Raw genomic sequence first — 13,746 nt, forward strand, 5'->3', positions numbered from 1 at the left:
GATTCTCTAAAGTTCTCACTCTTCTCTGCCACTAAGTAGATGCTATGGGGATCATCAGGCTATGGATGTATGCTAGAGAATTCTCCTGTTGGAGGAAGAGAAACTCCCTGCTAATATGAGTGTGTAGGATCTGGGCCCTGACCCAGCAGTCTCCCCTGCACCCACACCCTGCCCCGTGGAGTAGGGGGTATGCTGGAGGCACAAGTAAATGGGACAGCTCAATTTCACTTTGCCAGTCCTCCACTGGAATAGGCTATTAAGGACCCTACACCAGTGGAATGATTTAGAGTAGCCTGGGAGCTGCTCTAAGGACATGTCTACCATTTGAGATAGTAGATGTGATTCCCAGCTCACATTGATGTACCTGTACTAGCTCAGCTTGAGCTAGTGCCTAAAAAGAGCTGTCTGTCTTCAGCAGCATAGGCAGCTGCTTATGGTTAGCAGCCCAGAGTACAATCCTGGGCATTACTTTGGCGGCTAGCCCAAGCTGCTGCCCATGGTCTCACACTCACTCTGCTACTTCTAGTGGCTAACTCGGGCAGAACGAATGCAGGTGCATATACATGAGCTGGGAATCACATCTCTGACCTCAAATGTAGATGTACCCTGCACCACACTGTGGCCAGAATCAAGGAGCTTTCCACTAACACCCTGAAAATATCCCCCCCCCCTTCCTTTTGGGCCCAGGTGAGTATCTAGTGCAAAGCTGAAATTGTGGGGGATAGTGAGTAAACTCAACTTTCACTGGCAGTATTTCCCAGCTGGCCCTTGGCCTCTCACAGGATTGGGCCCTGAATTTATTCACACAAAACTAAGTTGGATGCACACACGAGCATTTAAAACCGGATGTGATGGATGACACAGAGGAAAAATGCTACTCCTGTTAGCATTAGTATCTCTGAGAAGCTGGCTTCCATGGGAACAAGGAATGTTAACAGGGGACAGATGGATAAATCAATTCCAGCCCCCTCCTAACAGTTAGATATTCAACTTTTTCCTATGCTTTTTCGCATATACTCATTTGCTAGCTCAGGATACACTTGTAGCACTTCTAAGATCTCTTCTCCAGTTGTTCCACTAATAGCTAATGCCTATTGGAAGCATACTATTCACGAGATTGTCAGCAAATGTTCTGACTCCCTTTTCATCTGAGTGCAATTCAGTGTGTTTATTTTGGTCTCTAATGCCCAGCATGGCTTCAACCTTGGCTATCTGAGAACCAGCCTCTCTGCCTATGAACTGCTGATGTGAATGGGTGTTGCTGTAGCCATGTCGGTCCCAGAATATTAACGAGACAAGATGGATGAGGTAATATCTTTTAATGCACCAATGTTTGTTTGGTGAGCGAGAAAAACTTTTGAGCTACAAAGAGCTGAAGAAGAGCTCATAAGAATGGCCATACTAGATCAGAGAGGAGAAGCAAACAGCTCCCTATTACACACGCTCAGGGGGCCATAAAGTATAAGCCCCAATCTGGAGAACATGAGAATGGCCATACTGGGTCAGACCAAAGGTCTATCTAGGCCAGTATCCTGTCTTCCAACAGTGGCCAATGCCAGGTGCCTCAGAGGGAATGAACAGAACAGATAATCCTCAAGTGATCCATCCCCTGTCGCCCATTCCCAGCTTCTGGCAAACAGAGGCTAGGAACACCATCACTGCCCATTCTGGCTAATAGCCATTGATGGAGCTATCCTCCATGAACTTATCTAGTTCTTTTTTTGAACTCTGTGTGGCTGGTAAGCTTGTTTCTCTCACCAACAAAAGTTGATCCAATAAAAGATATTTTGTCTCTGATGTGAATAAGGTCAGCTAACAGTCCTAAGACTGAGGCATGAAGGGGCTGGTGACAGGGCAGTAGATACCCACACTGGACTGACAAACCTGAGTTTTCTTGGCCATCCAAGCTCAGTGCATATTTTGATTTCTCAGATAGTCACCTGGTAGGGATTGATTTGGCTGTAGGACTGGTATCTTGGCCACCTCTGAAAGATGTAAGTTGTATTCACTTGTGACAGAGTCCAGGTCACCTGATTTTTATGGAAAGCCACATTTCACAAAATGCCATAATCAAAACCAATCTGATTCCAAAACATTCTCATTTGAGCATGCTCTTATCCTAATCAAGTACCTTGTGCTCAAACCTAAAAAGATCAGTACAATTGTTTTCCTGATACTTAGTAAGCCTTCTCTGGCCCCTGAATAGTTGTAATAGAAGTAGATTCCTCACTGACAAGAAAGTATGGGAAAAGACTATTGTTAAATGGGTAGTAGGTGCAAAATATGGCTCTTATGGCCATCCAAACAGGCAGCTTCCAGCTGCTGTACCTTCTCCCCTTGCAACTAAACTAAGATAAGCTTCTCTGGTAGCTGATTCACTGCCCTCGGCTCTAGCTCTAATTTCCTCAACATCTGATGAGTAGCAGCTCTAAATCTGTCAATATGAAGCACAAAAGGATCTTATTGATGGTCCAAGTACTATGCCTTTCATGGATGGTGCCATCAATCTCATGTCGTACACATCCATTATTGCTAACAATTTATATTGCATGTTCGGTAACTCCTACGTGGTGCTTCGTGACTTTATGCTGCTGTCCAATATACCACAGTCTTTGTGCTACATTTATCAGACTTAATGTATGGCTGGAATACATTTTTGGGACACCATCCTTATTTCTAAAGTAGCTTGCTATGAGGTACTCTTTATTTTTCCAGATAAGTATTTTTGGCACACCTTGAATTATTCCCCATAGTTTGACTCTCTTCCTGAGAAGCAGCATTGTTCATTAAGACTGTCATCTAACGCTCATAAATCAATGGAATAGCCTTAATATAAGCTTTAGTGGAACAGCTCAGCATTGCTAAGGAAGCAATGCACTTCCTTAAAGCTTCAACAAAACACTCTCCCTTCCTTTGACTGGGCTACATTTGTTTATCAAAGGTTCTTAGCTTCTGCAAGATCCCAACTGCACTTTTCTCTACCCTTTTGTGATAATGAAATATCAGCTGACTCCCACCCTGATGCAGTGAGTATCATAGTAGATTACACAGAAGTAGAGTTGAGGGGCAAGATCTGTGCATCTATTACATTAATTATACTTCCTACTAATGCTGCAAGGAGATTACTTTTCTTTCTTGATCTGCCTGCATGGATCTGATTTGCAAAATGAATGCCTGGGTTAGGAATTTCAAAATGTGTGGCCTGCTCTACTGCAGCACTTCTGGGCAAAAGCCTTTTGGCAGCTGTAACCCTCAGTTGCTGGTGGTGACATGGTGAAGTAATTGCATCTCTGAAATATTGTTTCAAGGTGGCAGATAAGTCAATAAGATGGGACTTTGTGTAGATGTTAGTGGCATATACCACACAGAATGCAAGCTAGCATGGTCTCATTGCTAGGGTAGTGAACTGGAAGTAGTGAGTTCTATTCCTGGCTCTTGCAGTGATCTGCTGCTTTACAACTGGGACAAGACACTTAACCTTTCGGTGTCTTTGTTTTCCATCCCATCCTTTGTGGGCCATGTCTGTTTGAATCATAAGCTCTTGGTGGCAGGGACCGTCTGTTGCTATGTGTTTGAACAATTGGGCCCCAATTCTGATTTAGGTCTCTAGTGATTCAAATAATTTTAAAAATAAATAAATCTGTCCCTCCCTATAAGACCTCATATAATTTCAATATCTTAGGTAGTATATATGTACTGTGTTTCATAAGGATATAGAAAAGATGCAAATATTTAAACACAAATTTGAATATAATTTTCCAGACGTTACATAATAGCTCCATTAAGCTTTTTTATAAAAATTACAGAAATGGTCCTTGACTTAACAATAGTGCCCCCCCCCCACTGAAATCTTCACAGCTGCCGTTTGCAAGTAACTCATGTTACCATGTTATTCCTTATACTAACTAGCAGTAACATTAATTAAATAAAAGGTAAAATTCCATAGATTTTAATGGCAACCACTATGTATTTCATAGTATTGATACTGAAGTATTTTGGACCATCACTGAGAAATATTTTAGTACTTCTATGCTAGTTTGTCTTTAGTAGTTTTGGCACATATAGTATATACTTTAGGCTTAATTTTTTACCATTAACAAATTTGATCCAAGATCTTAATAAAAAAAAAAAGTCATGAAATGTATATAGACACATTATTTTCAGAAAATAGCCTTAAATACTGTTTATTATTAAAATGTCTTTGTTACATACCAGCACATCTTCAATTTATGATTTGCAGCATACTTTTAGAGATGATTGTTAATAACTAGGGTGACCAGATGTCCCGTTTTTAAAGGGACAGTCCCATTTTTGGGGACTTGTTCTTATATAGGCACCAGTTACCTCCCATCCCGTTTTTTCACAGTTGCTATCTGGTAACCCTATTATTAACTTGCTTATTAAATGTCCCCTATGCCCCTCAGAAGATTGATGGGAGGAAAATGCATCTCTGAGTTTGTCTTCTAATGGATTTGTCTTTACCTTTAATATTAACATACTACTACACTTCAACATCAAACTGTAACCTATCATTACCTGAATGAGGCTTATCGGTTATTCATAAACTGAAGAAGGATGTTTTCACCTACTACTTTATCATTTTCATTTTTTTCTCTCTCTTCGTGGTATGTAATGGCCTCTAGAGAAACCTCTCAAATAAAATTTCTTTATCACTTTTTTGCTTGGCACAAATGTATTTTTCCCTCTGTTTTTGAGCTGAAATTAACCTGGTTCTATTTCTGTCCTTTGTTGTCTCTATATTGATGAGACTTTCTTGCTCAAAATTGCCTCTGTGGCTGCTGGCCCAAGGGGAAGTCCAAGAGGTCTTACAGTTCAAGACTGTTCCTAGTTCTGTAGGGATGCATCATTCTTCCTAGCAGCCACATAGGATGTGGTCTTACATCACTAAGTCAATGGGAATTTTGCAGTTGACTTCAGTGGGAGCAAAATCAAGCCCACAATGCTAATTTTGGCTACTCACCTGTGAAATCACAGGGTCTACCTGTGACAGTGATCTAGATCTGTGTGTATCTACATATATGTGTGTAAGATATGTAAATGGTTAGGGTGCCAGCAGATGGTGCTCAAGAACAAGTAGCATAGTTTCTGGCTTCCTCTGGGCAGCTTTTTACACCAGCTCTTAACAAGGCCCAGTCCAATTGCCATGCTAATTGCAATTATTTTCAGGGTATAATGTTGAAGGGACACAACATTATCATTTCAAGAGGTGAACAGTGGGGTGCCTCAAGATTCCATGGTAGGGCCAGTGTTTAATGCCTCTATTCATGAACTGCAAAGAGAATGAGCCCTGAGGTAGTGACATTTGAGGATAACACACAGCTATGATTATTCAAGTCTAGGGAGAACTGTGAGAAAATTCAGAGGGTTTTCGCCAGGCTAGGTCAATGGGCAACACACTGGTACATGGAAGTTCAATATTAATAAATGTAAAGCCGTTCATGTTGGAAAGAAACATTTATAATTTTCTTGCACCTTACAGGGTTCAGACTCTTTGTAACAACTCAAGTAAGGGACCTGATTGTCATTGTGGACAGCTCTATTTGCAGTTGTGGTCAAAAATGGAAGCAAGATGTAAAAAAGTATAAGGGAGGAGATGGAGAGCCATGTAGACAATATTGTAATGCAATTAAATAAATCAAGATAGCCTCTCCTGGAATACAGTGTGTAATACTTGTCATCTGAACTTAAAAAGAGTATTGTAGAGTTAAAAATGGTTTAAAGAGGCCTATATAGTGATAGACTCAAGGAGCTCAATCTATTTGGAGCTTAACAAAGAAAAAGTTAAGGGGTGACTTGATCACAGTCTATAAGAACCTACTCAGTGAACAAATATTTGATAATTCTCTCTTCAGTCTAGTAGACAAAGGTATAACAAGATCCAGTGGCTGGAAGGTGAAGCTAGACAAATTCATACTGGAAATAAGATATAATTTTTTAACAGTGAGGGTGAGTAACCATTGGAACAATTCACCAAGGGTTGTGGTGGATTCTCCATCACTGGCAATTTTTAAATCAAAGTTGGATTTTTTTAAGAGATGTTCTAGTTCAAAAGGAATTATGTTGGCAGAGTCCTATGGCCTGTGTTTTACAGGAGGTCAGACTAGATAATCACAATGTTTCCTTCTGGCCTTGGAATCTATGAATGGTGACTAATGATTAGGGGCCATGAAAAAAGTCTTATATGAAGACAGATTGAAAAGATCAAGATTTTGTAGTCTTAGAAAGGAGATGAAAAGAGGTGATGACAAGAGTCTATAAAATAATGAATTGCCTAGAGAAAGAAGATGGGGAATTTTTGTCCTTGTTTCATACACAAGAACTAGGGGAAATTCAATGAAATTAAAATATGTCAATTAACTGATTCAAGGAAATAGTTTTTCACACAATATGTAATGAATTCCACAGTCTAATTGCCACAAAATGATATCGAGGCCAGAAACTTAGCAAGATACAAAAGAAGGCTTTGACCCTTAAATGGATAACAACAATATCCAGAATTATAATAGCATTAATATAAATTTTATAGTGATATTAAACCTGATGCTTTAGGACTTCAGCCTATCCATAACTAGTAAGGGTTAAGAGGTTTTTTGCATTTTCCTCTGGAACGTGGTGCTGGCCACTGTCAGAGGCTAGATAAAGGATGAGATGGACCACAAATATGATCCATTATGGCAAATCCTATGTCCAATGATTACCAACTCCCCTGTATCCTGACATGAGTTCTCCCTAACCAGTCATCCAGCACTCCATTGGCCTGAAGATCATATCTCCATGGCCAAACTCTCTTGGGAAGAAAAGCCATCCCTTCAGCCACACTCCTGCAACTGGATCCACATGAGACCACATGGAGATTGACTGAGGTCAATGGATCACCAAAAGGCTGGAGGCATGTGGATCAGATTGCAGACTTAGAGCCTACACATGGAATACTAATGAATTTCTGGTGCAGCACTTATGATGGAAAGTGACTTCAAGTGCCTGGACATTTTAAACTTTTGCTGAAAAGGCAGCATGGCATTTTTGATGGATGGTTAAACAGCCTTTTTTTCTTTCCTTCCCCAGTATCTCCACCATTTTCTCCCTCTTATCTGCCCATTTTTACTACCCACCCTCACTATATTTTTATCCTTGTAGCAACATGCTTTCTGAATTTAACACAATGGCCACAGACATTGTTTTGTTTTTCAGTGAGGTCCTGAATGTGCACAGTTGGTGCACGAAGTTGATTTTCCATCAACAGGCCCCACTAACGAATCTTTGGAAAATCCGTGACCACAGTCACCTGTGATAAGTGTTTCTTTAAATACATTAACCCAATATTTTGTTTTCCATTTAAAATGTTTACAAGTAATAAAGTATTCCACTGGCACTAGACTGTATATTTATTAGTCAATAGCTGACTAATAGGCTTTATTATGCAATGATTGTGTATCTCTTCTTCACATGACATTTAGAAATGTCAGCACCTTATCATGCCAACACAGTCTGAATGTTGTGTGTGCCTGTGTTTAAATGTATTTGCTTCTGATTTACATTTTTCCATATATGTTTTATAATTCAAAACTTCCCTTTTGTGCTGAACTCAAATGACTGTTGAACTTTTCTTTTAATAACTGAAATAATGAGGTGCATAGTGTTAAATGTAATCTGAAAAGTTCACAGCAGATAATAGTTTTCTATATAAATGTGGTTCTTTAAGTACTAAGATCTAGAGGTAGATGTCATCTTAGAATCCTAAACACGATTAAAAATAATTTACAGCCCTTGAACTGAGAAGCTGCAGGCTTTTCCTGTGCTGTTTTTTTTTAATGTGTTAAAAAATTACAAATTACAATTATAATGGTACCATTTATTTTCAAATTACATCATTTCTATTATAAAACCCCTAATTTCAGGATTTGGAAATTCAATCATAAAACTTTGCTTCGGACTTAGACATGGTATATAGGCATTTTGTTCAAAGAGTTGGGAGGACATTTCGATACCTTGGATGAATGCAACAAAAACAAAACAAAAACAAAAAAGACTGGGTTCAGATGCTCTGTTGCACATTTTAAGATTAAAAACAACCTTTTGCTTTTACAAGTCTAGTTTAGGGCAAAATCCTGCACTTCTTAATTCAGGCAAAATTGCCACTGACTTCCCTGGAAGTTTTGCTGAGGTAAAGAATGCAGAATCAGTAGTGGATTTAGGTATCTTCAAAAAAAATTGTATCTTGAAAAGTGAGTGCAATCTACATGCTACACTTTTATCCATGAACAGTAGGGACATAAATATGAACATCTCAAGGCTGTATTGAGGCTCTACGGATATTAAATGAATTGTTTGGTTTCCATCTGTGACAGATATGGCCATTTCCTGCCATATCCTTGGGAGACTTTACTGAATTAAGTTGAAATATCTTTTGGGATCCATTGTATTAAATAAATGGTTTATATATTATTGTTGGCCAGGATTGTCTCTAATCTTTCAGGGGGCAGATTTGACAGATGTAAGACCTGAGGGTTCAATGGAGTATACTGAACAACGTGCTCAACAATAATGGACTTTTGAAACAAAATGTTTAAGTGCTTTTCTTGGGGAATATGTTAGGGGAGGTGAATGCAAATTTTGGGCTAGGCAAAAAACCCAGCCATTTGAAGCTACATCCTGAGGAGTGAGGCATTGTCTGCTGATCACCATTTCCTGAGGCCAAGATCAATGGCCCAAACTGTGTAAAGGAAAGATTGAAATATTCATGGTGGTTCTGGTTCTGATTTGGAGAAAGTTATGATCACATAAACATGGGGAAACCCCAGTTCTGAGTTCTGAAGGATGGACTACTACTGGAACTCAAGGTTAGAGTTGGGGGTGACCCCGGTAAGCTTTATAGCATGTGTGAAGGGGTTTTATTGGCTTTTAATGTTTTCTTTGTAATGCTTTCACCTTAAGAATAAATGTACTTGCTTATTAAGCTCAGTATAGTAACTTGTAACTGTGGGGAATTACAATGTTCATAACAAAGCAAAGTGCAGATGCTGGCCTTTCAGATGGTCTGGCTCGCTGGGGATCTCACAGTGTAGGCAAAGAACTGTGCAGCCTAGAACATCCCCAGTCTGGAGGGAGAGAGATCAAGACAGGTGATGGCTGAGGAGCTGGGAACCTAGAAAGGGTTCCCTCAGGGGATGATGGAGGAGAAATACATGTGCTGTTGCCCTGAACTGTGAAACCACCCATCTCCTAATAGATAAATGTCCACATTACATAAACCCTCCACCATAATTGGCATCTCTTTTGGCCAGAGGCCAAGGATTGAATCAATTTGGAGAAAGGAAAACTCCTTCACTTTTAGAGATGATTTCTGAAATAAGGGTCAAAGCACACTGGCAGAACACCAAGGTGCTTCTTCCATTCCATCCCTTTTCACTGATGGGACTTCAGCCTCCAGGACTTTCAATCCAACACCTCTTCATCAGCCCTAAAATCACTTAAAACATTGTCTAAAAGATTTATACTCCCAGGATTCAGTGCATTAGTGCCATAGTCTTTGAAAACAGTACCATTTATGTTGTCGCTTATCTGTGAACTCTAGAATATTTACACATTATGCTGCAGATAATGCTCTGCAGAAGTTTGTTACAGCCTATTGCTTTTTAAATCTTCTTTAAAATGCATATTTGGAGTTGAATCTCTAAATGAGTGTGAATAATTATTTACATGAAAGGAGCTGCTGTGGCCAGTATATGAGAATTGAAAATGCATTTCCTTTTTTTTAGAACACTGTTAAGAAAACCCACACACAGGATTTTAACCTACATTGTACCAGGTAAGCAGAGTTGTACAAAACTTGCTTTAAGAAACTGTAAATGAGCTAAATCTTGACCTGGTTTCGGGCTTTGTTACAAATGAAGAATTCACCCCTAGTTCATTTTAAGTTTCTGAACCCAGAATTGGTTTCAAGCATATCAGGGCTTTGTTTTGAACAAGAAATGAAGTAAAACCATGGGTTTGTGTGTGAAAATGCTGTTTTATCTGAGTTTTGCTTTGATTTTTTGGGGGGATCATTTGAACCTGTGACTTAAAGTGAAACTCATGGGGTAAGAGCCCACACAGATCAAAACAGAAGAACATATCTGCACAAATCCCTTTTTACTGCAACCACTGAGCTACAAGAAGTGCTAGAATTAAAAATCCCCTGAGGAACTAGCAAATACCCTTTGCCTACTAAAGATAGCCTTGGTATTTAATTAAAGGTCAAACAGAATTGTACTGCAAACCTTGGGGATACTTTGAAGTAGTTACTTAAGACAGGGTTACCTAGTGAAGGCTTCAGTGTACAAGTAAAAATCATTTTCAAGAGTGACACAAGCTATAGGATAAAGAAGCTACTGCCAAGTGAAGTTGGGTGGTGGGTTCTGCATCCCTAATCCTGCGGCTTCACCCCAGCACTCATATATCTTGTCCTGACATTTTGTCATAGAATAAACCTCTCCAGAGCCATGCAATGGATGTACATCTCTACATGCACATTCACAACAGGCTGCACAATGAAACTGCAATGAGGAGGAAGGAACTGGATATGCAACCCGGTACATGTGTTTGCCAGACTCCTTAGGTCCTCATTTATAATTCTATATCTGGACATGATCGAATGTTAAGGATTATGCCAGCTTTTACATTTTACTTGGATTGGATTGCCAGCATGTGTTGAAACCTTCATGGTAATTAAACATAGGTTTTGTGTGTTTAATTACTGTTATCACGCTACGTACTGTTCTTGTTATGATGCCCTGAAACGGGTATTCTGATTGTCAATCATCTAGTACAATTACATAGCTGTGTGCTTCTGAAGGTTGGTCTGTAAGGCATTGGCCAAAATGTCAGCCTTATTATTACAATTGATCTTAAAACAGTCTGCAAGGCAGTTTTGTAGCTGAATTTATCATCCTGTCTATGAAATATTTTAGGCTATTTTCTAAACAGAATGCATCTGAATTTTGAGCTAAGGCCTTTGATTTGTGACTGCTTTTGTCCACCTTTGACTTTTTCATGAGTTTATTTGGAACAAAGCAGTTAGGCTTGTTCAGTGATGGGTTATAAAATTTGCACAGAAAATGTGCATGGGTGAAATGCTGCTTAAGCAAGTAATCTCTTCATACAGATGTCCCATGATTTACCTATTGCACATTATTTGCTTTTGCTCACCACCCAATTGAGGGGATGTGATGTATTTCTCTGGTGTTTGCAAAGATGTTGCATGCTCAGCTGGGCTATGATGATGTATTCTACACATGTCCTTTCTGAAAAATTCGGAAGCATTTTCAGCGTTGATTTCCCTTAAGAGTTATTATACCCCACACAGATTGGCAGTGCAGTGCCACAATACCTGGATTTATGAGGTGACCTTGGAGACACAGGCTTTCCCAAATTGAAAGCACTCGGAGCTAAACCTGAAATATATATATTACTGAACATGTTACCATTGTATAAATCAGAATGAGATTATGCAAATAATAAATAACATTTATGGAACATCTCATGAAATACAGCACTAGAATTCAATCATGTACTGGTCAAAGGCATCCCTCTCACATCTACCGGATCTGGCTCCCATCCAATCTCAAATCGGGAGTTGATTTCAGTGGAAGCAAGCTTGTGTCCCTCTTAAATCCACTGTGGGAGGCTGATTCATTTTATTATCGGATTTTGAGTCCGTGTATTTAGATTGTGCTCAGAGATGCTGAGCAATGGCCACTCCCATCAAAGACAGTGGGGGATGCTCTCAGGATTGGGCCATAGCAGGGATTTGGGGGTGGGGATGAACCCTGATACTGTGTGATTCTTTCTTCGGTACTGGGGAACTCACACATGCTGATATTTTCCCACCCACACTGCCTTTTGTAATATCCCAGGCTGTGCGGTCTGAGAATGCTGAATCCCTGCAATTTGGCTGAGGGAGCTCCCCTGCTTTCTGACAGAAAACTGGTCAAGTTGTTGTTAGGATCCTCACTCTCCTAGCTGTTTGGGAAAAATCAATTGATTTGTTATTAAAGCCAGGAGCTGTTCCAATAAGGAGGTGCTGATAAATGGCAATGAAACTGCAGAGCGGAAGCATGTGGCGTGCAGACCTAGGAACAGCAATAAAGGCAAACCCAACCTGCACTAATGTTAATTGTCATTTAGTTTATATCAATGTGCAGTTTATTAAACCATAAAGCAAGGCAATGTGCACAGAGAGCTGCACTGGAGATAATTAAATATAATCAGGGTTTCAGTTAATCCACCAAAACCCAGGAGATGCACGGTTAAGGTTAAACACCCTGTGTGCACTAAAGACACTGTTTGCACAGTCATTAAGAACATGCACTGAACTTAGACTGCAACTCAGGGTATGGCTACACTTACAAATCTGCAGCGCTGGTCGTCCAGCTGTGCAGGGCCAGCGCTGGTGTGTGGCCACACTCACAGCTACCAGCACTGCAGTGTGGCCACATTTGCAGCATTTGCAGCGCTGTTGGGAGTAATGAATTATGGGCAGCTATCCCAGCATTCAAGTGGCAGCAACGTGCTTTTCAAAAGAGAGGGGTGTGGGGCAGTGTGACAGGGACCGGGGGGGGGGGGGGGAAGAGAGAGTGGATTTTTGGAACTGACACTGTGCAAAATCAGAAAATTTTCCCACCCCCTTACTGTTAACTGCAAACAGCCTGCATCCAACATACTCTCTTTTCCCCCTCTGCCCCCTCCCCCTGTTTCTCTCAAGCAAAGCAAACACTCAACCCCTGTGAATGACTCCTTTTCTCGCTGCTGGTCAAGCAAAATGCAAACACTCAACCCCTGTGAATCACGCAGGGAGGAGGATCTCATTTGATTGTTCACAGATTGATCACAGCAAACAGGAGCTGATAAGCAGCTCCAGTAGAGCAGCTCCGGTAGCAAGGGAGCTCCGGAGGTTCACAACAAAACAAAGAGAGGCTGCATAACAAAACAAAGGGAGTAATTTAGTTAAAAGCATTCTGGGATACACCCTTATACTCTGGAGGCCAATAACAGCACTGGTGTGTGGCCACACTTGATGACCAGCGCTGCAATCCTTATTCCCCATGCTGAGTGAGGTGTACGGCCAGCGCTGCAGCCAGGGAGTTGCAGCGCTGGAAGTGCCCTGCAGGTGTGGCCACTTACTAATTGCAGCGCTGGAAAGCCTCCACCAGCGCTGCAACTCGCAAGTGTAGCCATACCCTCAGGTGTAAAGGCAGGTCCCACCTACAGCTTTAAACACAAATTTTCTTCCTTTTTATGTCTTGAAATAACTTTGAATCTCCAGGTAGCTGTTGGCTTACTTATTTGCATTGCAGTAACAGCTAGAGGCTCTAATCAGGACTGATATCTTCATGGTATCAGATGACCTACCTACACACAGGGAGAGTGGGTCTTGCTCCAAAGAGCTAAATCTGCATAGAAAAGAGGGGCAAAGGGCAATGTAGAGGGATATACCATATCTGCAAAACAATCATAGTGATGGAAAACACTATGTATGCTCCACTCTTCTCATCTGAGTTGATTTTTCTTTGGGATTTTTTTAAAGCGTGTGATGAGGGGTCAGGTTGGGCTGATGAAGAAGGCATGCAGGTAGGGATGGATACACAGGAGTAAGGGAATGGGAAGGACAAAAGAAGAGGACTAGGGAGATTGAAGGTGAATGGAAATAACAGGGAAGAAAAGGTGATGAGAAGCATGGAGGGCAAA

General features: G+C 40.6%; 1 protein-coding gene across 1 annotated transcript in view; it reads left to right on the forward strand.

The window, feature by feature from the left end:
- CNTN4 (contactin 4) overlaps positions 1-13,746 on the forward strand; it is a 669,413-nt gene that overhangs the window by 26,883 nt on the left and 628,784 nt on the right. The window contains exon 2 of the mRNA XM_045024546.1: positions 9,780-9,829. The gene's annotated coding sequence lies outside the window, so the exon portion shown is untranslated. The remainder of the gene's footprint in view (positions 1-9,779; positions 9,830-13,746) is intronic.

The sequence above is a fragment of the Mauremys mutica genome, chromosome 7 (genome assembly GCF_020497125.1).
Source record: "Mauremys mutica isolate MM-2020 ecotype Southern chromosome 7, ASM2049712v1, whole genome shotgun sequence".
NCBI lineage: Eukaryota > Metazoa > Chordata > Testudines > Geoemydidae > Mauremys > Mauremys mutica.